The sequence below is a fragment of the Pseudophryne corroboree genome, unplaced genomic scaffold (genome assembly GCF_028390025.1).
Source record: "Pseudophryne corroboree isolate aPseCor3 unplaced genomic scaffold, aPseCor3.hap2 scaffold_1132, whole genome shotgun sequence".
Lineage (NCBI taxonomy): Eukaryota > Metazoa > Chordata > Amphibia > Anura > Myobatrachidae > Pseudophryne > Pseudophryne corroboree.
The window spans coordinates 69521-94518 of NW_026967758.1; the positions used below are offsets into that span (position 1 = coordinate 69521).

The 24998-nt window shown below is 34.7% G+C and overlaps 10 non-coding genes across 10 annotated transcripts; all 10 read left to right on the forward strand.

Annotated features, from left to right (window-relative positions):
* Nucleotides 1-4018: 4018 nt before the first annotated feature.
* On the forward strand, nt 4019-4092 carry TRNAS-ACU (transfer RNA serine (anticodon ACU)). The gene has a single exon. It is a non-coding gene; the product is annotated as a tRNA-Ser (tRNA).
* A 1094-nt stretch (nt 4093-5186) lies between these two features.
* On the forward strand, nt 5187-5260 carry TRNAS-ACU (transfer RNA serine (anticodon ACU)). Its single transcript has one exon. It is a non-coding gene; the product is annotated as a tRNA-Ser (tRNA).
* Nucleotides 5261-8695: 3435 nt separating this feature from the next.
* Nucleotides 8696-8769, forward strand: TRNAS-ACU (transfer RNA serine (anticodon ACU)). The gene has a single exon. It is a non-coding gene; the product is annotated as a tRNA-Ser (tRNA).
* A 1095-nt stretch (nt 8770-9864) lies between these two features.
* On the forward strand, nt 9865-9938 carry TRNAS-ACU (transfer RNA serine (anticodon ACU)). Its single transcript has one exon. It is a non-coding gene; the product is annotated as a tRNA-Ser (tRNA).
* A 3433-nt stretch (nt 9939-13371) lies between these two features.
* TRNAS-ACU (transfer RNA serine (anticodon ACU)) lies at nt 13372-13445 on the forward strand. Its single transcript has one exon. It is a non-coding gene; the product is annotated as a tRNA-Ser (tRNA).
* A 1096-nt stretch (nt 13446-14541) lies between these two features.
* On the forward strand, nt 14542-14615 carry TRNAS-ACU (transfer RNA serine (anticodon ACU)). The gene has a single exon. It is a non-coding gene; the product is annotated as a tRNA-Ser (tRNA).
* Nucleotides 14616-16881: 2266 nt separating this feature from the next.
* Nucleotides 16882-16955, forward strand: TRNAS-ACU (transfer RNA serine (anticodon ACU)). Its single transcript has one exon. It is a non-coding gene; the product is annotated as a tRNA-Ser (tRNA).
* A 1094-nt stretch (nt 16956-18049) lies between these two features.
* TRNAS-ACU (transfer RNA serine (anticodon ACU)) lies at nt 18050-18123 on the forward strand. Its single transcript has one exon. It is a non-coding gene; the product is annotated as a tRNA-Ser (tRNA).
* Nucleotides 18124-20389: 2266 nt separating this feature from the next.
* Nucleotides 20390-20463, forward strand: TRNAS-ACU (transfer RNA serine (anticodon ACU)). Its single transcript has one exon. It is a non-coding gene; the product is annotated as a tRNA-Ser (tRNA).
* Nucleotides 20464-23896: 3433 nt separating this feature from the next.
* TRNAS-ACU (transfer RNA serine (anticodon ACU)) lies at nt 23897-23970 on the forward strand. The gene has a single exon. It is a non-coding gene; the product is annotated as a tRNA-Ser (tRNA).
* The last annotated feature ends 1028 nt before the right edge of the window (nt 23971-24998 follow it).

The following is a 24998-nucleotide window of genomic DNA, read 5'->3' on the forward strand; positions in this document are numbered from 1 at the left end:
TGCCCCAATGCATCATTGAAATTCAAGCTGGAAAGATGATTTTAATATATCACTTGTACATTTTGTATTGCTCTTCTGGTGACAATGTAGTTTATTTTTGTCAATTACCATTTTAATAATAGGGTAAAGAAAATTAAGTGGATTTTTGAAAGAAAACAATACTGTCAATATACTATTAAAACAAATAAAAATGGTAAAAGTTATTGTACTTTAAGTAAAAATAAAAGAGCCAAAATATCAATCCCAGTTTTGGATTACTTTAATTAACAACAAAAAAATGCATATAGCAGAGGATAGTTTCAATCTGTCTACCGCTGGGTTATGGGCCCAGCATGCTTCCATTGCTGTACTCTGCTGCACATGTAAGTGCAGTAGATCCTGAAGCACTCACTCATCATGGGAAAGTACCAATGTGTTTCTTCGTTGGTTGATGGAAGAAACATCTTACAAAAACTCTCCAGATTATTGACTTTTTAAAGTTTTTCTAGGAAACGTTTTAGATGAATGCTTATTAGCCTTTGTCAGTATAGACTTTTGCAAAGTGTCTCTGTGGCGCAATCAGTTAGTGTGCACGGCTATTAACCAAAAGGTTGGTGGTTCAATCACACCCAGGGACGTAATTGACCTTGTTATCAGATTTTGGTGATCTTTAAGTAGACAAGTCAAAATTTCAAACCCCCTGTTCTGGTGTAGGGTACCTGGCCTTCTCTGATGTAATCAGAGTTAGATTTGATTCAGTGATTTTATAAAAACAGCTAGGAAGCACAATTTAGCAGTGGGTTGCAGAGAAAAAGAAATATGCTGGCAAAAAAAATCCAATTGAGTGATTAAACAGCTCTTAATTTTCTAGCTTTATTTTTATGCTAACAAATTTGTTCTCTGAAAAGTGTCCACAAAGCCAAGTCTCTGATTAACACCTTTGTAGGGATGGTTTTTCACCTATTACTAAATTAAATTTGCTTGATTGGAAAGGCAGCAAGATGCATCCTCATTTCAATGTCTACTGAAATAATACGGGTTGACACCAGGAAACATTAACGCCACTGCATCCTTGCTGCTTTCTCATGTGGAAGTCTGTTTAATGTGAAAACAAGGTGATATCTAATTAGCACACAGGTAAGGAATTAAGAAAATCTTTATTTAAGGGTGAAGATGTTTCTCACAAAATCGTTGCCCCAATGCATCATTGAAATTCAAGCTGGAAAGATGATTTTAATATATCACTTGTACATTTTGTATTGCTCTTCTGGTGACAATGTAGTTTGTTTTTGTCAATTACCCTTTTAATAATAGGGTAAAGAAAATTAAGTGGATTTAAACAAATTAAAATGGTAAAAGTTATTGTACTTCAAGTAAAAATAAAAGAGCAAAAATATCAATCCCAGTTTTGATTACTTAAATTAACAAAAAAAATGCATATAGCAAAGGATAGTTTCAATCTGCCTACCTCTGGGTTATGGGCCCAGCATGCTTCCATTGCAGTACTCTGCTGCACATGTAAGTGCAAGAGATCCTGAAGCACTCACTCATCATGGGAAAGTACCAATGTGTTTCTTCGTTGGTTGATGGAAGAAACATTTTACAAAAACTCTCCAGATTATTGACTTTTTAAAGTTTTTCTAGGAAACGTTCTAGATGTATGCTTATTAGCCTTTGTCAGTAGGGACTTTTTGTGAAGTATCTCTGTGGCGCAATGGGTTAGTGTGTCCGGCTATTAACCAAAAGGTTGGTGGTTCAATCCCACCCAGGGACGTAATTGACCTTGTGATCAGATTTTGGTGATCTTTAAGTAGACAAGTCAAAATTTCAAACCCCCTGTTATGGTGTAGGGTACTTGGCCTTTTCTGATGTAATCAGAGTTAGATTTGATTCAGTGATTTAATAAAAACAGCTAGGAAGCACAATTTAGCAGTGGGTTGCAGAGAAAAAGAAATATGCTGGCAAAAAAAATCCAATTGAGTGATTAAACAGCTCTTCATTTTCTGGCTTTATTTTTATGCTAACAAATTTGTTCTCTGAAAAGTGTCCACAAAGCCAAGTCTCTGATTAACACCTTTGTAGGGATGGTTTTTCACCTATTACTAAATTAAACTTGCTTCATTGGAAAGGCAGCAAGATGCATCCTCATTTCAATGTCTACTGAAATAATACAGGTTGACACCAGGAAACATTAACGCCACTGCATCCTTGCTGCTTTCTCATGTAGAAGTCTGTTTAATGTGAAAACAAGGTGATATCTAATTAGCACACAGGTAAGGAATTAAGAAAATCTTTATTTAAGGGTGAAGATGTTTCTCACAAAATCGTTGCCCCAATGCATCATTGAAATTCAAGCTGGAAAGATGATTTTAATATATCACTTGTACATTTTGTATTGCTCTTCTGGTGACAATGTAGTTTGTTTTTGTCAATTACCCTTTTAATAATAGGGTAAAGAAAATTAAGTGGATTTTTTAAAGAAAACTATACTTTCAATATACTATTAAAACAAATTAAAATGGTAAAAGTTATTGTACTTTAATGAAAAATAAAAGAGCAAAAATATCAATCCCAGTTTTGGATTACTTTAATTAACAAAAAAAATGCATATAGCAGAGGATAGTTTTAATCTGCCTACCTCTGGGTTATGGGCCCAGCATGCTTCCATTGCAGTACTCTGCTGCACATGTAAGTGCAAGAGATCCTGAAGCACTCACTCATCATGGGAAAGTACCAATGTGTTTCTTCGTTGGTGGATGGAAGAAACATCTTACAAAAACTCTCCAGATTATTGACTTTTTAAAGTTTTTCTAGGAAATGTTTTAGATGAATGCTTATTAGCCTTTGTCAGTATGTACTTTTGCAAAGTGTCTCTGTGGTGCAATCAGTTAGTGTGTACGGCTATAAACCAGAAGGTTGGTGGTTCAATCCCACCCAGGGACGTAATTGACCTTGTGATCAGATTTTGGTGATCTTTAAGTAGACAAGTCAAAATTTCAAATCCCCTCTTATGGTGTAGGGTACCTGGCCTTCTCTGATGTAATCAGAGTTAGATTTGATTCAGTGATTTTATAAAAACAGCTAGGAAGCACAATTTAGCAGTGGGTTGCAGAGAAAAAGAAATATGCTGGCAAAAAAATCCAATTGAGTGATTAAACAGCTCTTCATTTTCTGGCTTTATTTTTATGCTAACAAATTTGTTCTCTGAAAAGTGTCCACAAAGCCAAGTCTCTGATGAACACCTTTGTAAGGATGGTTTTTCACCTATTACTAAATTAAACTTGCTTCATTGGAAAGGCAGCAAGATGCATCCTCATTTCAATGTCTACTGAAATAATACAGGTTGACACCAGGAAACATTAACGCCAATGCATCCTTGCTGCTTTCTCATGTGGAAGTCTGTTTAATGTGAAAACAAGGTGATATCTAATTAGCACACAGGTAAGGAATTAAGAAAATCTTTATTTAAGGGTGAAGATGTTTCTCACAAAATCGTTGCCCCAATGCATCATTGGAATTCAAGCTGGAAAGATGATTTTAATATATCACTTGTACATTTTGTATTGCTCTTCTGGTGACAATGTAGTTTGTTTTTGTCAATTACCATTTTAATAATAGGGTAAAGAAAATTAAGTGGATTTTTGAAAGAAAACAATACTGTCAATATACTATTAAAACAAATTAAAATGGTAAAAGTTATTGTACTTTAAGTAAACATAAAATAGCTAACATATCAATCCCAGTTTTGGATTACTTTAATTAACAAAAAAAATGCATATAGCAGAGGATAGTTTCAATCTGCCTACCTCTGGGTAATGGGCCCAGCATGCTTCCATTGCAGTACTCTGCTGCACATGTAAGTGCAAGAGATCCTGAAGCACTCATCTCATCATGGGAAAGTACCAATGTGTTTCTTCGTTGGTTGAGTTAAGAAAATTCCTACAAAAACTCTCCAGATTATTGACTTTTTAAAGTTTTTCTTGGAAACGTTCTAGATGAATGCTTATTAGCCTTTGTCAGTATGTACTTTTTGCAAAGTGTCTCTGTGGCGCAATCGGTTAGTGTGTCTGGCTACTAACCAAAAGGTTGGTGGTTCAATCCCACCCAGGGACATAATTGACCTTGTGATCAGGTTTTGGTGATATTTAAGTAGACAAGTCAAAATTTCAAACCCCCTCTTATGGTGTAGGGTACCTGGCCTTCTCTGATGTAATCAGAGTTAGATTTGATTCAGTGATTTTATAAAAAACAGCTAGGAAGCACAATTTAGCAATGGGTTGCAGAGAAAAAAAATATGCTGGCAGAAAAATCCAATTGAGTGATTAAACAGCTCTTCATTTTCTGCCTTTATTTTTATGCTAACAAATTTGTTCTCTAAAAAGTATCCACAAAGCCAAGTCTCTGATTAACACCTTTGTAGGGATGGTTTTTCACCTATTACTAAATTAAACTTGCTTCATTGGAAAGGCAGCAAGATGCATCCTCATTTCAATGTCTACTGAAATAATACAGGTTGACACCAGGAAACATTAACACCACTGCATCCTTGCTGCTTTCTCATGTAGAAGTCTGTTTAATGTGAAAACAAGGTGATATCTAATTAGCACACAGGTAAGGAATTAAGAAAATCTTTATTTAAGGGTGAAGATGTTTCTCACAAAATCGTTGCCCCAATGCATCATTGAAATTCAAGCTGGAAAGATGATTTTAATATATCACTTGTACATTTTGTATTGCTCTTCTGGTGACAATGTAGTTTGTTTTTGTCAATTACCCTTTTAATAATAGGGTAAAGAAAATTAAGTGGATTTTTTAAAGAAAACTATACTGTCAATATACTATTAAAACAAATTAAAATGGTAAAAGTTATTGTACTTTAAGTAAAAATAAAAGAGCAAAAATATCAATCCCAGTTTTGATTACTTAAATTAACAAAAAAAATGCATATAGCAAAGGATAGTTTCAATCTGCCTACCTCTGGGTTATGGGCCCAGCATGCTTCCATTGCAGTACTCTGCTGCACATGTAAGTGCAAGAGATCCTGAAGCACTCACTCATCATGGGAAAGTACCAATGTGTTTCTTCGTTGGTTGATGGAAGAAACATCTTACAAAAACTCTCCAGCTTATTAACTTTTTAAAGTTTTTCTAGGAAACGTTCTAGATGTATGCTTATTAGCCTTTGTCAGTACATACTTTTTACAAAGTGTCTCTGTGGCGCAATCGGTTAGTGTGTCTGGCTACTAACCAAAAGGTTGGTGGTTCAATCCCACCCAGGGACGTAATTGACCTTGTTATCAGATTTTGGTGATCTTTAAGTAGACAAGTCAAAATTTCAAACCCCCTGTTATGGTGTAGGGTACCTGGCCTTCTCTGATGTAATCAGAGTTAGATTTGATTCAGTGATTTTATAAAAACAGCTAGGAAGCACAATTTAGCAGTGGGTTGCAGAGAAAAAGAAATATGCTGGGAAAAAAATCCAATTGAGTGATTAAACAGCTCTTCATTTTCTGGCTTTATTTTTATGCTAACAAATTTGTTCTCTGAAAAGTGTCCACAAAGCCAAGTCTCTGATTAACACCTTTGTAGGGATGGTTTTTCACCTATTACTAAATTAAACTTGCTTCATTGGAAAGGCAGCAAGATGCATCCTCATTTCAATTTCTACTGAAATAATACAGGTTGACACCAGGAAACATTAACGCCACTGCATCCTTGCTGCTTTCTCATGTGGAAGTCTGTTTAATGTGAAAACAAGGTGATATCTAATTAGCACACAGGTAAGGAATTAAGAAAATCTTTATTTAAGGGTGAAGATGTTTCTCACAAAATCGTTGCCCCAATGCATCATTGAAATTCAAGCTGGAAAGATGATTTTAATATATCACTTGTACATTTTGTATTGCTCTTCTGGTGACAATGTAGTTTGTTTTTGTCAATTACCATTTTAATAATAGGGTAAAGAAAATTAAGTGGATTTTTGAAAGAAAACAATACTGTCAATATACTATTAAAACAAATTAAAATGGTAAAAGTTATTGTACTTTAAGTAAACATAAAATAGCTAACATATCAATCCCAGTTTTGGATTACTTTAATTAACAAAAAAAATGCATATAGCAGAGGATAGTTTCAATCTGCCTACCTCTGGGTAATGGGCCCAGCATGCTTCCATTGCAGTACTCTGCTGCACATGTAAGTGCAAGAGATCCTGAAGCACTCACTCATCATGGGAAAGTACCAATTTGTTTCTTCGTTGGTTGATTTAAGAAAATTCTTACAAAAACTCTCCAGATTATTGACTTTTTAAAGTTTTTCTAGGAAATGTTCTAGATGAATGCTTATTAGCCTTTGTCAGTATGTAATTTTTGCAAAGTGTCACTGTGGCGCAATCGGTTAGTGTGTCCGGCTACTAACCAAAAGGTTGGTGGTTCAATCCCACCCAGGGACATAATTGACCTTGTGATCAGGTTTTGGTGATATTTAAGTAGACAAGTCAAAATTTCAAACCCCCTCTTATGGTGTAGGGTACCTGGCCTTCTCTGATGTAATCAGAGTTAGATTTGATTCAGTGGTTTTATAAAAAAACAGCTAGGAAGCACAATTTAGCAATGGGTTGCAGAGAAAAAAAATATGCTGGCAGAAAAATCCAATTGAGTGATTAAACAGCTCTTCATTTTCTGCCTTTATTTTTATGCTAACAAATTTGTTCTCTAAAAAGTGTCCACAAAGCCAAGTCTCTGATTAACACCTTTGTAGGGATGGTTTTTCACCTATAACTAAATTAAACTTGCTTCATTGGAAAGGCAGCAAGATGCATCCTCATTTCAATGTCTACTGAAATAATACAGGTTGACACCAGGAAACATTAACGCCACTGCATCCTTGCTGCTTTCTCATGTAGAAGTCTGTTTAATGTGAAAACAAGGTGATATCTAATTAGCACACTGGTAAGGAATTAAGAAAATCTTTATTTAAGGGTGAAGATGTTTCTCACAAAATCGTTGCCCCAATGCATCATTGAAATTCAAGCTGGAAAGATGATTTTAATATATCACTTGTACATTTTGTATTGCTCTTCTGGTGACAATGTAGTTTGTTTTTGTCAATTACCCTTTTAATAATAGGGTAAAGAAAATTAAGTGGATTTTTTAAAGAAAACTATACTGTCAATATACTATTAAAACAAATTAAAATGGTAAAAGTTATTGTACTTTAAGTAAAAATAAAAGAGCAAAAATATCAATCCCAGTTTTGATTACTTAAATTAACAAAAAAAAAATGCATATAGCAAAGGATAGTTTCAATCTGCCTACCTCTGGGTTATGGGCCCAGCATGCTTCCATTGCAGTACTCTGCTGCACATGTAAGTGCAAGAGATCCTGAAGCACTCACTCATCATGGGAAAGTACCAATGTGTTTCTTCGTTGGTTGATGGAAGAAACATCTTACAAAAACTCTCCAGATTATTGACTTTTTAAAGCTTTTCTAGGAAACGTTCTAGATGTATGCTTATTAGCCTTTGTCAGTATATACTTTTCGCAAAGTGTCTCTGTGGCGCAATCGGTTAGTGTGTCCAGCTACTAACCAAAAGGTTGGTGGTTCAATCCCACCCAGGGACGTAATTGAACTTGTTATCAGATTTTGGTGATCTTTAAGTAGACAAGTCAAAATTTCAAACCCCCTCTTATGGTGTAGGGTACCTGGCCTTCTCTGATGTAATCAGAGTTAGATTTGATTCAGTGATTTTATAAAAACAGCTAGGAAGCACAATTTAGCAGTGGGTTGCAGAGAAAAAGAAATATGCTGGCAAAAAAATCCAATTGAGTGATTAAACAGCTCTTCATTTTCTGGCTTTATTTTTATGCTAACAAATTTGTTCTCTGAAAAGTGTCCACAAAGCCAAGTCTCTGATTAACACCTTTGTAGGGATGGTTTTTCACCTATTACTAAATTAAACTTGCTTCATTGGAAAGGCAGTAAGATGCATCCTCATTTCAATGTCTACTGAAATAATACAGGTTGACACCAGGAAACATTAACGCCAATGCATCCTTGCTGCTTTCTCATGTGGAAGTCTGTTTAATGTGAAAACAAGGTGATATCTAATTAGCACACAGGTAAGGAATTAAGAAAATCTTTATTTAAGGGTGAAGATGTTTCTCACAAAATCGTTGCCCCAATGCATCATTGGAATTCAAGCTGGAAAGATGATTTTAATATATCACTTGTACATTTTGTATTGCTCTTCTGGTGACAATGTAGTTTGTTTTTGTCAATTACCATTTTAATAATAGGGTAAAGAAAATTAAGTGGATTTTTGAAAGAAAACAATACTGTCAATATACTATTAAAACAAATTAAAATGGTAAAAGTTATTGTACTTTAAGTAAACATAAAATAGCTAACATATCAATCCCAGTTTTGGATTACTTTAATTAACAAAAAAAATGCATATAGCAGAGGATAGTTTCAATCTGCCTACCTCTGGGTAATGGGCCCAGCATGCTTCCATTGCAGTACTCTGCTGCACATGTAAGTGCAAGAGATCCTGAAGCACTCATCTCATCATGGGAAAGTACCAATGTGTTTCTTCGTTGGTTGAGTTAAGAAAATTCCTAAAAAACTCTCCAGATTATTGACTTTTTAAAGTTTTTCTAGGAAACGTTCTAGATGAATGCTTATTAGCCTTTGTCAGTATGTACTTTTTGCAAAGTGTCTCTGTGGCGCAATCGGTTAGTGTGTCTGGCTACTAACCAAAAGGTTGGTGGTTCAATCCCACCCAGGGACATAATTGACCTTGTGATCAGGTTTTGGTGATATTTAAGTAGACAAGTCAAAATTTCAAACCCCCTCTTATGGTGTAGGGTACCTGGCCTTCTCTGATGTAATCAGAGTTAGATTTGATTCAGTGGTTTTATAAAAAAACAGCTAGGAAGCACAATTTAGCAATGGGTTGCAGAGAAAAAAAATATGCTGGCAGAAAAATCCAATTGAGTGATTAAACAGCTCTTCATTTTCTGCCTTTATTTTTATGCTAACAAATTTGTTCTCTAAAAAGTATCCACAAAGCCAAGTCTCTGATTAACACCTTTGTAGGGATGGTTTTTCACCTATAACTAAATTAAACTTGCTTCATTGGAAAGGCAGCAAGATGCATCCTCATTTCAATGTCTACTGAAATAATACAGGTTGACACCAGGAAACATTAACACCACTGCATCCTTGCTGCTTTCTCATGTAGAAGTCTGTTTAATGTGAAAACAAGGTGATATCTAATTAGCACACAGGTAAGGAATTAAGAAAATCTTTATTTAAGGGTGAAGATGTTTCTCACAAAATCGTTGCCCCAATGCATCATTGAAATTCAAGCTGGAAAGATGATTTTAATATATCACTTGTACATTTTGTATTGCTCTTCTGGTGACAATGTAGTTTGTTTTTGTCAATTACCCTTTTAATAATAGGGTAAAGAAAATTAAGTGGATTTTTTAAAGAAAACTATACTGTCAATATACTATTAAAACAAATTAAAATGGTAAAAGTTATTGTACTTTAAGTAAAAATAAAAGAGCAAAAATATCAATCCCAGTTTTGATTACTAAAATTAACAAAAAAAATGCATATAGCAAAGGATAGTTTCAATCTGCCTACCTCTGGGTTATGGGCCCAGCATGCTTCCATTGCAGTACTCTGCTGCACATGTAAGTGCAAGAGATCCTGAAGCACTCACTCATCATGGGAAAGTACCAATGTGTTTCTTCTTTGGTTGATGGAAGAAACATCTTACAAAAACTCTCCAGATTATTGACTTTTTAAAGTTTTTCTAGGAAACGTTCTAGATGTATGCTTATTAGCCTTTGTCAGTACGTACTTTTTACAAAGTGTCTCTGTGGCGCAATCGGTTAGTGTGTCTGGTTACTAACCAAAAGGTTGGTGGTTCAATCCCACCCAGGGACGTAATTGACCTTGTTATCAGATTTTGGTGATCTTTAAGTAGACAAGTCAAAATTTCAAACCCCCTGTTATGGTGTAGGGTACCTGGCCTTCTCTGATGTAATCAGAGTTAGATTTGATTCAGTGATTTTATAAAAACAGATAGGAAGCACAATTTAGCAGTGGGTTGCAGAGAAAAAGAAATATGCTGGGGAAAAAAATCCAATTGAGTGATTAAACAGCTCTTCATTTTCTGGCTTTATTTTTATGCTAACAAATTTGTTCTCTGAAAAGTGTCCACAAAGCCAAGTCTCTGATTAACACCTTTGTAGGGATGGTTTTTCACCTATTACTAAATTAAACTTGCTTCATTGGAAAGGCAGCAAGATGCATCCTCATTTCAATTTCTACTGAAATAATACAGGTTGACACCAGGAAACATTAACGCCACTGCATCCTTGCTGATTTCTCATGTGGAAGTCTGTTTAATGTGAAAACAAGGTGATATCTAATTAGCACACAGGTAAGGAATTAAGAAAATCTTTATTTAAGGGTGAAGATGTTTCTCACAAAATCGTTGCCCCAATGCATCATTGAAATTCAAGCTGGAAAGATGATTTTAATATATCACTTGTACATTTTGTATTGCTCTTCTGGTGACAATGTAGTTTGTTTTTGTCAATTACCCTTTTAATAATAGGGTAAAGAAAATTAAGTTGATTTTTTAAAGAAAACTATACTGTCAATATACTATTCAAACAAATTAAAATGGTAAAAGTTATTGTACTTCAAGTAAAAATAAAAGAGCAAAAATATCAATCCCAGTTTTGATTACTTAAATTAACAAAAAAAATGCATATAGCAAAGGATAGTTTCAATCTGCCTACCTCTGGGTTATGGGCCCAGCATGCTTCCATTGCAGTACTCTGCTGCACATGTAAGTGCAAGAGATCCTGAAGCACTCACTCATCATGGGAAAGTACCAATGTGTTTCTTCGTTGGTTGATGGAAGAAACATTTTACAAAAATTCTCCATATTATTGACTTTTTAAAGTTTTTCTAGGAAACGTTCTAGATGTATGCTTATTAGCCTTTGTCAGGATGTACTTTTTGCGAAGTGTCTCTGTGGCGCAATCGGTTAGTGTGTCCGGCTACTAACCAAAAGGTTGGTGTTTCAATCCCACCCAGGGACGTAATTGACCTTGTTATCAAATTTTGGTGATCTTTAAGTAGACAAGTCAAAATTTCAAACCCCCTGTTATGGTGTAGGGTACCTGGCCTTTTCTGATGTAATCAGAGTTAGATTTGATTCAGTGATTTAATAAAAACAGCTAGGAAGCACAATTTAGCAGTGGGTTGCAGAGAAAAAGAAATATGCTGGCAAAAAAAATCCAATTGAGTGATTAAACAGCTCTTCATTTTCTGGCTTTATTTTTATGCTAACAAATTTGTTCTCTGAAAAGTGTCCACAAAGCCAAGTCTCTGATTAACACCTTTGTAGGGATGGTTTTTCACCTATTACTAAATTAAACTTACTTCATTGGAAAGGCAGCAAGATGCATCTTCATTTCAATGTCTACTGAAATAATACAGGTTGACACCAGGAAACATTACCGCCACTGCATCCTTGCTGCTTTCTCATGTAGAAGTCTGTTTAATGTGAAAACAAGGTGATATCTAATTAGCACACAGGTAAGGAATTAAGAAAATCTTTATTTAAGGGTGAAGATGTTTCTCACAAAATCGTTGCCCCAATGCATCATTGAAATTCAAGCTGGAAAGATGATTTTAATATATCACTTGTACATTTTGTATTGCTCTTCTGGTGACAATGTAGTTTGTTTTTGTCAATTACCATTTTAATAATAGGGTAAAGAAAATTAAGTGGATTTTTGAAAGAAAACAATACTGTCAATATACTATTAAAACAAATTAAAATGGTAAAAGTTATTGTACTTTAAGTAAAAATAAAAGAGCCAAAATATCAATCCCAGTTTTGGATTACTTTAATTAACAAAAAAAAATGCATATAGCAGAGGATAGTTTCAATCTGCTTACCTCTGGGTTATGTGCCCAGCATGCTTCCATTGCTGTACTCTGCTGCACATGTAAGTGCAGTAGATCCTGAAGCACTCACTCATCATGGGAAAGTACCAATGTGTTTCTTCGTTGGTTGATGGAAGAAACATCTTACAAAAACTCTCCAGATTATTGACTTTTTAAAGTTTTTCTAGTAAACGTTTTAGATGAATGCTTATTAGCCTTTGTCAGTATGTACTTTTGCAAAGTGTCTCTGTGGCGCAATCAGTTAGTGTGTATGGCTATTAACCAAAAGGTTGGTGGTTCAATCCCACCCAGGGACGTAATTGACCTTGTTATCAGATTTTGGTGATCTTTAAGTAGACAAGTCAAAATTTCAAACCCCCTCTTATGGTGTAGGGTACCTGGCCTTCTCTGATGTAATCAGAGTTAGATTTGATTCAGTGATTTTATAAAAACAGCTAGGAAGCACAATTTAGCAGTGGGTTGCAGAGAAAAAGAAATATGCTGGCAAAAAAATCCAATTGAGTGATTAAACAGCTCTTCATTTTCTGGCTTTATTTTTATGCTAACAAATTTGTTCTCTGAAAAGTGTCCACAAAGCCAAGTCTCTGATTAACACCTTTGTAAGGATGGTTTTTCACCTATTACTAAATTAAACTTGCTTCATTGGAAAGGCAGTAAGATGCATCCTCATTTCAATGTCTACTGAAATAATACAGGTTGACACCAGGAAACATTAACGCCACTGCATCCTTGCTGCTTTCTCATGTAGAAGTCTGTTTAATGTGAAAACAAGGTGATATCTAATTAGCACACAGGTAAGGAATTAAGAAAATCTTTATTTAAGGGTGAAGATGTTTCTCACAAAATCGTTGCCCCAATGCATCATTGAAATTCAAGCTGGAAAGATGATTTTAATATATCACTTGTACATTTTGTATTGCTCTTCTGGTGACAATGTAGTTTGTTTTTGTCAATTACCCTTTTAATAATAGGGTAAAGAAAATTAAGTGGATTTTTTAAAGAAAACTATACTGTCAATATACTATTAAAACAAATTAAAATGGTAAAAGTTATTGTACTTTAAGTAAAAATAAAAGAGCAAAAATATCAATCCCAGTTTTGATTACTTAAATTAACAAAAAAAATGCATATAGCAAAGGATAGTTTCAATCTGCCTACCTCTGGGTTATGGGCCCAGCATGCTTCCATTGCAGTACTCTGCTGCACATGTAAGTGCAAGAGATCCTGAAGCACTCACTCATCATAGGAAAGTACCAATGTGTTTCTTCGTTGGTTGATGGAAGAAACATCTTACAAAAACTCTCCAGATTATTGACTTTTTAAAGTTTTTCTAGGAAACGTTCTAGATGTATGCTTATTAGCCTTTGTCAGTACGTACTTTTTACAAAGTGTCTCTGTGGCGCAATCGGTTAGTGTGTCTGGTTACTAACCAAAAGGTTGGTGGTTCAATCCCACCCAGGGACGTAATTGACCTTATTATCAGATTTTGGTGATCTTTAAGTAGACAAGTCAAAATTTCAAACCCCCTGTTATGGTGTAGGGTACCTGGCCTTCTCTGATGTAATCAGAGTTAGATTTGATTCAGTGATTTTATAAAAACAGATAGGAAGCACAATTTAGCAGTGGGTTGCAGAGAAAAAGAAATATGCTGGGAAAAAAAATCCAATTGAGTGATTAAACAGCTCTTCATTTTCTGGCTTTATTTTTATGCTAACAAATTTGTTCTCTGAAAAGTGTCCACAAAGCCAAGTCTCTGATTAACACCTTTGTAGGGATGGTTTTTCACCTATTACTAAATTAAACTTGCTTCATTGGAAAGGCAGCAAGATGCATCCTCATTTCAATGTCTACTGAAATAATACAGGTTGACACCAGGAAACATTAACGCCACTGCATCCTTGCTGCTTTCTCATGTAGAAGTCTGTTTAATGTGAAAACAAGGTGATATCTAATTAGCACACAGGTAAGGAATTAAGAAAATCTTTATTTAAGGGTGAAGATGTTTCTCACAAAATCGTTGCCCCAATGCATCATTGAAATTCAAGCTGGAAAGATGATTTTAATATATCACTTGTACATTTTGTATTGCTCTTCTGGTGACAATGTAGTTTGTTTTTGTCAATTACCCTTTTAATAATAGGGTAAAGAAAATTAAGTGGATTTTTTAAAGAAAACTATACTGTCAATATACTATTAAAACAAATTAAAATGGTAAAAGTTATTGTACTTTAAGTAAAAATAAAAGAGCAAAAATATCAATCCCAGTTTTGATTACTTAAATTAACAAAAAAAAATGCATATAGCAAAGGATAGTTTCAATCTGCCTACCTCTGGGTTATGGGCCCAGCATGCTTCCATTGCAGTACTCTGCTGCACATGTAAGTGCAAGAGATCCTGAAGCACTCACTCATCATGGGAAAGTACCAATGTGTTTCTTCGTTGGTTGAGTTAAGAAAATTCCTACAAAAACTCTCCAGATTATTGACTTTTTAAAGTTTTTCTAGGAAACGTTCTAGATGAATGCTTATTAGCCTTTGTCAGTATGTACTTTTTGCAAAGTGTCTCTGTGGCGCAATCGGTTAGTGTGTCTGGCTACTAACCAAAAGGTTGGTGGTTCAATCCCACCCAGGGACATAATTGACCTTGTGATCAGGTTTTGGTGATATTTAAGTAGACAAGTCAAAATTTCAAACCCCCTCTTATGGTGTAGGGTACCTGGCCTTCTCTGATGTAATCAGAGTTAGATTTGATTCAGTGATTTTATAAAAAACAGCTAGGAAGCACAATTTAGCAATGGGTTGCAGAGAAAAAAAATATGCTGGCAGAAAAATCCAATTGAGTGATTAAACAGCTCTTCATTTTCTGCCTTTATTTTTATGCTAACAAATTTGTTCTCTAAAAAGTATCCACAAAGCCAAGTCTCTGATTAACACCTTTGTAGGGATGGTTTTTCACCTATAACTAAATTAAACTTGCTTCATTGGAAAGGCAGCAAGATGCATCCTCATTTCAATGTCTACTGAAATAATACAGGTTGACACCAGGAAACATTAACACCACTGCATCCTTGCTGCTTTCTCATGTAGAAGTCTGTTTAATGTGAAAACAAGGTGATATCTAATTAGCACACAGGTAAGGAATTAAGAAAATCTTTATTTAAGGGTGAAGATGTTTCTCACAAAATCGTTGCCCCAATGCATCATTGAAATTCAAGCTGGAAAGATGATTTTAATATATCACTTGTACATTTTGTATTGCTCTTCTGGTGACAATGTAGTTTGTTTTTGTCAATTACCCTTTTAATAATAGGGTAAAGAAAATTAAGTGGATTTTTTAAAGAAAACTATACTGTCAATATACTATTAAAACAAATTAAAATGGTAAAAGTTATTGTACTTTAAGTAAAAATAAAAGAGCAAAAATATCAATCCCAGTCTTGATTACTTAAATTAACAAAAAAAAAATGCATATAGCAAAGGATAGTTTCAATCTGCCTACCTCTGGGTTATGGGCCCAGCATGCTTCCATTGCAGTACTCTGCTGCACATGTAAGTGCAAGAGATCCTGAAGCACTCACTCATCATGGGAAAGTACCAATGTGTTTCTTCGTTGGTTGATGGAAGAAACATCTTACAAAAACTCTCCAGATTATTGACTTTTTAAAGCTTTTCTAGGAAACGTTCTAGATGTATGCTTATTAGCCTTTGTCAGTATATACCTTTCGCAAAGTGTCTCTGTGGCGCAATCGGTTAGTGTGTCCAGCTACTCACCAAAAGGTTGGTGGTTCAATCCCACCCAGGGACGTAATTGAACTTGTTATCAGATTTTGGTGATCTTTAAGTAGACAAGTCAAAATTTCAAACCCCCTCTTATGGTGTAGGGTACCTGGCCTTCTCTGATGTAATCAGAGTTAGATTTGATTCAGTGATTTTATAAAAACAGCTAGGAAGCACAATTTAGCAGTGGGTTGCAGAGAAAAAGAAATATGCTGGCAAAAAAATCCAATTGAGTGATTAAACAGCTCTTCATTTTCTGGCTTTATTTTTATGCTAACAAATTTGTTCTCTGAAAAGTGTCCACAAAGCCAAGTCTCTGATTAACACCTTTGTAGGGATGGTTTTTCACCTATTACTAAATTAAACTTGCTTCATTGGAAAGGCAGTAAGATGCATCCTCATTTCAATGTCTACTGAAATAATACAGGTTGACACCAGGAAACATTAACGCCAATGCATCCTTGCTGCTTTCTCATGTGGAAGTCTGTTTAATGTGAAAACAAGGTGATATCTAATTAGCACACAGGTAAGGAATTAAGAAAATCTTTATTTAAGGGTGAAGATGTTTCTCACAAAATCGTTGCCCCAATGCATCATTGGAATTCAAGCTGGAAAGATGATTTTAATATATCACTTGTACATTTTGTATTGCTCTTCTGGTGACAATGTAGTTTGTTTTTGTCAATTACCATTTTAATAATAGGGTAAAGAAAATTAAGTGGATTTTTGAAAGAAAACAATACTGTCAATATACTATTAAAACAAATTAAAATGGTAAAAGTTATTGTACTTTAAGTAAACATAAAATAGCTAACATATCAATCCCAGTTTTGGATTACTTTAATTAACAAAAAAAATGCATATAGCAGAGGATAGTTTCAATCTGCCTACCTCTGGGTAATGGGCCCAGCATGCTTCCATTGCAGTACTCTGCTGCACATGTAAGTGCAAGAGATCCTGAAGCACTCATCTCATCATGGGAAAGTACCAATGTGTTTCTTCGTTGGTTGAGTTAAGAAAATTCCTACAAAAACTCTCCAGATTATTGACTTTTTAAAGTTTTTCTAGGAAACGTTCTAGATAAATGCTTATTAGCCTTTGTCAGTATGTACTTTTTGCAAAGTGTCTCTGTGGCGCAATCGGTTAGTGTGTCTGGCTACTAACCAAAAGGTTGGTGGTTCAATCCCACCCAGGGACATAATTGACCTTGTGATCAGGTTTTGGTGATATTTAAGTAGACAAGTCAAAATTTCAAACCCCCTCTTATGGTGTAGGGTACCTGGCCTTCTCTGATGTAATCAGAGTTAGATTTGATTCAGTGATTTTATAAAAAACAGCTAGGAAGCACAATTTAGCAATGGGTTGCAGAGAAAAAAAATATGCTGGCAGAAAAATCCAATTGAGTGATTAAACAGCTCTTCATTTTCTGCCTTTATTTTTATGCTAACAAATTTGTTCTCTAAAAAGTATCCACAAAGCCAAGTCTCTGATTAACACCTTTGTAGGGATGGTTTTTCACCTATAACTAAATTAAACTTGCTTCATTGGAAAGGCAGCAAGATGCATCCTCATTTCAATGTCTACTGAAATAATACAGGTTGACACCAGGAAACATTAACACCACTGCATCCTTGCTGCTTTCTCATGTAGAAGTCTGTTTAATGTGAAAACAAGGTGATATCTAATTAGCACACAGGTAAGGAATTAAGAAAATCTTTATTTAAGGGTGAAGATGTTTCTCACAAAATCGTTGCCCCAATGCATCATTGAAATTCAAGCTGGAAAGATGATTTTAATATATCACTTGTACATTTTGTATTGCTCTTCTGGTGACAATGTAGTTTGTTTTTGTCAATTACCCTTTTAATAATAGGGTAAAGAAAATTAAGTGGATTTTTTAAAGAAAACTATACTGTCAATATACTATTAAAACAAATTAAAATGGTAAAAGTTATTGTACTTTAAGTAAAAATAAAAGAGCAAAAATATCAATCCCAGTTTTGATTACTAAAATTAACAAAAAAAATGCATATAGCAAAGGATAGTTTCAATCTGCCTACCTCTGGGTTATGGGCCCAGCATGCTTCCATTGCAGTACTCTGCTGCACATGTAAGTGCAAGAGATCCTGAAGCACTCACTCATCATGGGAAAGTACCAATGTGTTTCTTCTTTGGTTGATGGAAGAAACATCTTACAAAAACTCTCCAGATTATTGACTTTTTAAAGTTTTTCTAGGAAACGTTCTAGATGTATGCTTATTAGCCTTTGTCAGTACGTACTTTTTACAAAGTGTCTCTGTGGCGCAATCGGTTAGTGTGTCTGGTTACTAACCAAAAGGTTGGTGGTTCAATCCCACCCAGGGACGTAATTGACCTTTGTATCAGATTTTGGTGATCTTTAAGTAGACAAGTCAAAATTTCAAATCCCCTGTTATGGTGTAGGGTACCTGGCCTTCTCTGATGTAATCAGAGTTAGATTTGATTCAGTGATTTTATGAAAACAGATAGGAAGCACAATTTAGCAGTGGGTTGCAGAGAAAAAGAAATATGCTGGGAAAAAAAATCCAATTGAGTGATTAAACAGCTCTTCATTTTCTGGCTTTATTTTTATGCTAACAAATTTGTTCTCTGAAAAGTGTCCACAAAGCCAAGTCTCTGATTAACACCTTTGTAGGGATGGTTTTTCACCTATTACTAAATTAAACTTGCTTCATTGGAAAGGCAGCAAGATGCATCCTCATTTCAATTTCTACTGAAATAATACAGGTTGACACCAGGAAACATTAACGCCACTGCATCCTTGCTGCTTTCTCATGTGGAAGTCTGTTTAATGTGAAAACAAGGTGATATCTAATTAGCACACAGGTAAGGAATTAAGAAAATCTTTATTTAAGGGTGAAGATGTTTCTCACAAAATCGTTGCCCCAATGCATCATTGAAATTCAAGCTGGAAAGATGATTTTAATATATCACTTGTACATTTTGTATTGCTCTTCTGGTGACAATGTAGTTTGTTTTTGTCAATTACCCTTTTAATAATAGGGTAAAGAAAATTAAGTTGATTTTTTAAAGAAAACTATACTGTCAATATACTATTCAAACAAATTAAAATGGTAAAAGTTATTGTACTTCAAGTAAAAATAAAAGAGCAAAAATATCAATCCCAGTTTTGATTACTTAAATTAACAAAAAAAATGCATATAGCAAAGGATAGTTTCAATCTGCCTACCTCTGGGTTATGGGCCCAGCATGCTTCCATTGCAGTACTCTGCTGCACATGTAAGTGCAAGAGATCCTGAAGCACTCACTCATCATGGGAAAGTACCAATGTGTTTCTTCGTTGGTTGATGGAAGAAACATTTTACAAAAATTATCCATATTATTGACTTTTTAAAGTTTTTCTAGGAAACGTTCTAGATGTATGCTTATTAGCCTTTGTCAGGATGTACTTTTTGCGAAGTGTCTCTGTGGCGCAATCAGTTAGTGTGTCCGGCTACTAACCAAAAGGTTGGTGTTTCAATCCCACCCAGGGACGTAATTGACCTTGTTATCAAATTTTGGTGATCTTTAAGTAGACAAGTCAAAATTTCAAACCCCCTGTTATGGTGTAGGGTACCTGGCCTTTTCTGATGTAATCAGAGTTAGATTTGATTCAGTGATTTAATAAAAACAGCTAGGAAGCACAATTTAGCAGTGGGTTGCAGAGAAAAAGAAATATGCTGGCAAAAAAAATCCAATTGAGTGATTAAACAGCTCTTCATTTTCTGGCTTTATTTTTATGCTAACAAATTTGTTCTCTGAAAAGTGTCCACAAAGCCAAGTCTCTGATTAACACCTTTGTAGGGATGGTTTTTCACCTATTACTAAATTAAACTTGCTTCATTGGAAAGGCAGCAAGATGCATCTTCATTTCAATGTCTACTGAAATAATACAGGTTGACACCAGGAAACATTACCGCCACTGCATCCTTGCTGCTTTCTCATGTAGAAGTCTGTTTAATGTGAAAACAAGGTGATATCTAATTAGCACACAGGTAAGGAATTAAGAAAATCTTTATTTAAGGGTGAAGATGTTTCTCACAAAATCGTTGCCCCAATGCATCATTGAAATTCAAGCTGGAAAGATGATTTTAATATATCACTTGTACATTTTGTATTGCTCTTCTGGTGACAATGTAGTTTGTTTTTGTCAATTACCATTTTAATAATAGGGTAAAGAAAATTAAGTGGATTTTTGAAAGAAAACAATACTGTCAATATACTATTAAAACAAATTAAAATGGTAAAAGTTATTGTACTTTAAGTAAAAATAAAAGAGCCAAAATATCAATCCCAGTTTTGGATTACTTTAATTAACAAAAAAAAATGCATATAGCAGAGGATAGTTTCAATCTGCTTACCTCTGGGTTATGTGCCCAGCATGCTTCCATTGCTGTACTCTGCTGCACATGTAAGTGCAGTAGATCCTGAAGCACTCACTCATCATGGGAAAGTACCAATGTGTTTCTTCGTTGGTTGATGGAAGAAACATCTTACAAAAACTCTCCAGATTATTGACTTTTTAAAGTTTTTCTAGGAAACGTTCTAGATGTATGCTTATTAGCCTTTGTCAGTACGTACTTTTTACAAAGTGTCTCTGTGGCGCAATCGGTTAGTGTGTCTGGTTACTAACCAAAAGGTTGGTGGTTCAATCCCACCCAGGGACGTAATTGACCTTGTTATCAGATTTTGGTGATCTTTAAGTAGACAAGTCAAAATTTCAAATCCCCTGTTATGGTGTAGGGTACCTGGCCTTCTCTGATGTAATCAGAGTTAGATTTGATTCAGTGATTTTATGAAAACAGATAGGAAGCACAATTTAGCAGTGGGTTGCAGAGAAAAAGAAATATGCTGGGAAAAAAAATCCAATTGAGTGATTAAACAGCTCTTCATTTTCTGGCTTTATTTTTATGCTAACAAATTTGTTCTCTGAAAAGTGTCCACAAAGCCAAGTCTCTGATTAACACCTTTGTAGGGATGGTTTTTCACCTATTACTAAATTAAACTTGCTTCATTGGAAAGGCAGCAAGATGCATCCTCATTTCAATTTCTACTGAAATAATACAGGTTGACACCAGGAAACATTAACGCCACTGCATCCTTGCTGCTTTCTCATGTGGAAGTCTGTTTAATGTGAAAACAAGGTGATATCTAATTAGCACACAGGTAAGGAATTAAGAAAATCTTTATTTAAGGGTGAAGATGTTTCTCACAAAATCGTTGCCCCAATGCATCATTGAAATTCAAGCTGGAAAGATGATTTTAATATATCACTTGTACATTTTGTATTGCTCTTCTGGTGACAATGTAGTTTGTTTTTGTCAATTACCCTTTTAATAATAGGGTAAAGAAAATTAAGTTGATTTTTTAAAGAAAACTATACTGTCAATATACTATTCAAACAAATTAAAATGGTAAAAGTTATTGTACTTCAAGTAAAAATAAAAGAGCAAAAATATCAATCCCAGTTTTGATTACTTAAATTAACAAAAAAAATGCATATAGCAAAGGATAGTTTCAATCTGCCTACCTCTGGGTTATGGGCCCAGCATGCTTCCATTGCAGTACTCTGCTGCACATGTAAGTGCAAGAGATCCTGAAGCACTCACTCATCATGGGAAAGTACCAATGTGTTTCTTCGTTGGTTGATGGAAGAAACATTTTACAAAAATTATCCATATTATTGACTTTTTAAAGTTTTTCTAGGAAACGTTCTAGATGTATGCTTATTAGCCTTTGTCAGGATGTACTTTTTGCGAAGTGTCTCTGTGGCGCAATCAGTTAGTGTGTCCGGCTACTAACCAAAAGGTTGGTGTTTCAATCCCACCCAGGGACGTAATTGACCTTGTTATCAAATTTTGGTGATCTTTAAGTAGACAAGTCAAAATTTCAAACCCCCTGTTATGGTGTAGGGTACCTGGCCTTTTCTGATGTAATCAGAGTTAGATTTGATTCAGTGATTTAATAAAAACAGCTAGGAAGCACAATTTAGCAGTGGGTTGCAGAGAAAAAGAAATATGCTGGCAAAAAAAATCCAATTGAGTGATTAAACAGCTCTTCATTTTCTGGCTTTATTTTTATGCTAACAAATTTGTTCTCTGAAAAGTGTCCACAAAGCCAAGTCTCTGATTAACACCTTTGTAGGGATGGTTTTTCACCTATTACTAAATTAAACTTGCTTCATTGGAAAGGCAGCAAGATGCATCTTCATTTCAATGTCTACTGAAATAATACAGGTTGACACCAGGAAACATTACCGCCACTGCATCCTTGCTGCTTTCTCATGTAGAAGTCTGTTTAATGTGAAAACAAGGTGATATCTAATTAGCACACAGGTAAGGAATTAAGAAAATCTTTATTTAAGGGTGAAGATGTTTCTCACAAAATCGTTGCCCCAATGCATCATTGAAATTCAAGCTGGAAAGATGATTTTAATATATCACTTGTACATTTTGTATTGCTCTTCTGGTGACAATGTAGTTTGTTTTTGTCAATTACCATTTTAATAATAGGGTAAAGAAAATTAAGTGGATTTTTGAAAGAAAACAATACTGTCAATATACTATTAAAACAAATTAAAATGGTAAAAGTTATTGTACTTTAAGTAAAAATAAAAGAGCCAAAATATCAATCCCAGTTTTGGATTACTTTAATTAACAAAAAAAAATGCATATAGCAGAGGATAGTTTCAATCTGCTTACCTCTGGGTTATGTGCCCAGCATGCTTCCATTGCTGTACTCTGCTGCACATGTAAGTGCAGTAGATCCTGAAGCACTCACTCATCATGGGAAAGTACCAATGTGTTTCTTCGTTGGTTGATGGAAGAAACATCTTACAAAAACTCTCCAGATTATTGACTTTTTAAAGTTTTTCTAGTAAACGTTTTAGATGAATGCTTATTAGCCTTTGTCAGTATGTACTTTTGCAAAGTGTCTCTGTGGCGCAATCAGTTAGTGTGTATGGCTATTAACCAAAAGGTTGGTGGTTCAATCCCACCCAGGGACGTAATTGACCTTGTTATCAGATTTTGGTGATCTTTAAGTAGACAAGTCAAAATTTCAAACCCCCTCTTATGGTGTAGGGTACCTGGCCTTCTCTGATGTAATCAGAGTTAGATTTGATTCAGTGATTTTATAAAAACAGCTAGGAAGCACAATTTAGCAGTGGGTTGCAGAGAAAAAGAAATATGCTGGCAAAAAAATCCAATTGAGTGATTAAACAGCTCTTCATTTTCTGGCTTTATTTTTATGCTAACAAATTTGTTCTCTGAAAAGTGTCCACAAAGCCAAGTCTCTGATTAACACCTTTGTAAGGATGGTTTTTCACCTATTACTAAATTAAACTTGCTTCATTGGAAAGGCAGTAAGATGCATCCTCATTTCAATGTCTACTGAAATAATACAGGTTGACACCAGGAAACATTAACGCCACTGCATCCTTGCTGCTTTCTCATGTAGAAGTCTGTTTAATGTGAAAACAAGGTGATATCTAATTAGCACACAGGTAAGGAATTAAGAAAATCTTTATTTAAGGGTGAAGATGTTTCTCACAAAATCGTTGCCCCAATGCATCATTGAAATTCAAGCTGGAAAGATGATTTTAATATATCACTTGTACATTTTGTATTGCTCTTCTGGTGACAATGTAGTTTGTTTTTGTTAATTACCCTTTTAATAATAGGGTAAAGAAAATTAAGTGGATTTTTTAAAGAAAACTATACTGTCAATATACTATTAAAACAAATTAAAATGGTAAAAGTTATTGTACTTTAAGTAAAAATAAAAGAGCAAAAATATCAATCCCAGTTTTGATTACTTAAATTAACAAAAAAAATGCATATAGCAAAGGATAGTTTCAATCTGCCTACCTCTGGGTTATGGGCCCAGCATGCTTCCATTGCAGTACTCTGCTGCACATGTAAGTGCAAGAGATCCTGAAGCACTCACTCATCATAGGAAAGTACCAATGTGTTTCTTCGTTGGTTGATGGAAGAAACATCTTACAAAAACTCTCCAGATTATTGACTTTTTAAAGTTTTTCTAGGAAACGTTCTAGATGTATGCTTATTAGCCTTTGTCAGTACGTACTTTTTACAAAGTGTCTCTGTGGCGCAATCGGTTAGTGTGTCTGGTTACTAACCAAAAGGTTGGTGGTTCAATCCCACCCAGGGACGTAATTGACCTTGTTATCAGATTTTGGTGATCTTTAAGTAGACAAGTCAAAATTTCAAACCCCCTGTTATGGTGTAGGGTACCTGGCCTTCTCTGATGTAATCAGAGTTAGATTTGATTCAGTGATTTTATAAAAACAGATAGGAAGCACAATTTAGCAGTGGGTTGCAGAGAAAAAGAAATATGCTGGGAAAAAAAATCCAATTGAGTGATTAAACAGCTCTTCATTTTCTGGCTTTATTTTTATGCTAACAAATTTGTTCTCTGAAAAGTGTCCACAAAGCCAAGTCTCTGATTAACACCTTTGTAGGGATGGTTTTTCACCTATTACTAAATTAAACTTGCTTCATTGGAAAGGCAGCAAGATGCATCCTCATTTCAATGTCTACTGAAATAATACAGGTTGACACCAGGAAACATTAACGCCACTGCATCCTTGCTGCTTTCTCATGTAGAAGTCTGTTTAATGTGAAAACAAGGTGATATCTAATTAGCACACAGGTAAGGAATTAAGAAAATCTTTATTTAAGGGTGAAGATGTTTCTCACAAAATCGTTGCCCCAATGCATCATTGAAATTCAAGCTGGAAAGATGATTTTAATATATCACTTGTACATTTTGTATTGCTCTTCTGGTGACAATGTAGTTTGTTTTTGTCAATTACCCTTTTAATAATAGGGTAAAGAAAATTAAGTGGATTTTTTAAAGAAAACTATACTGTCAATATACTATTAAAACAAATTAAAATGGTAAAAGTTATTGTACTTTAAGTAAAAATAAAAGAGCAAAAATATCAATCCCAGTTTTGATTACTTAAATTAACAAAAAAAAATGCATATAGCAAAGGATAGTTTCAATCTGCCTACCTCTGGGTTATGGGCCCAGCATGCTTCCATTGCAGTACTCTGCTGCACATGTAAGTGCAAGAGATCCTGAAGCACTCACTCATCATGGGAAAGTACCAATGTGTTTCTTCGTTGGTTGATGGAAGAAACATCTTACAAAAACTCTCCAGATTATTGACTTTTTA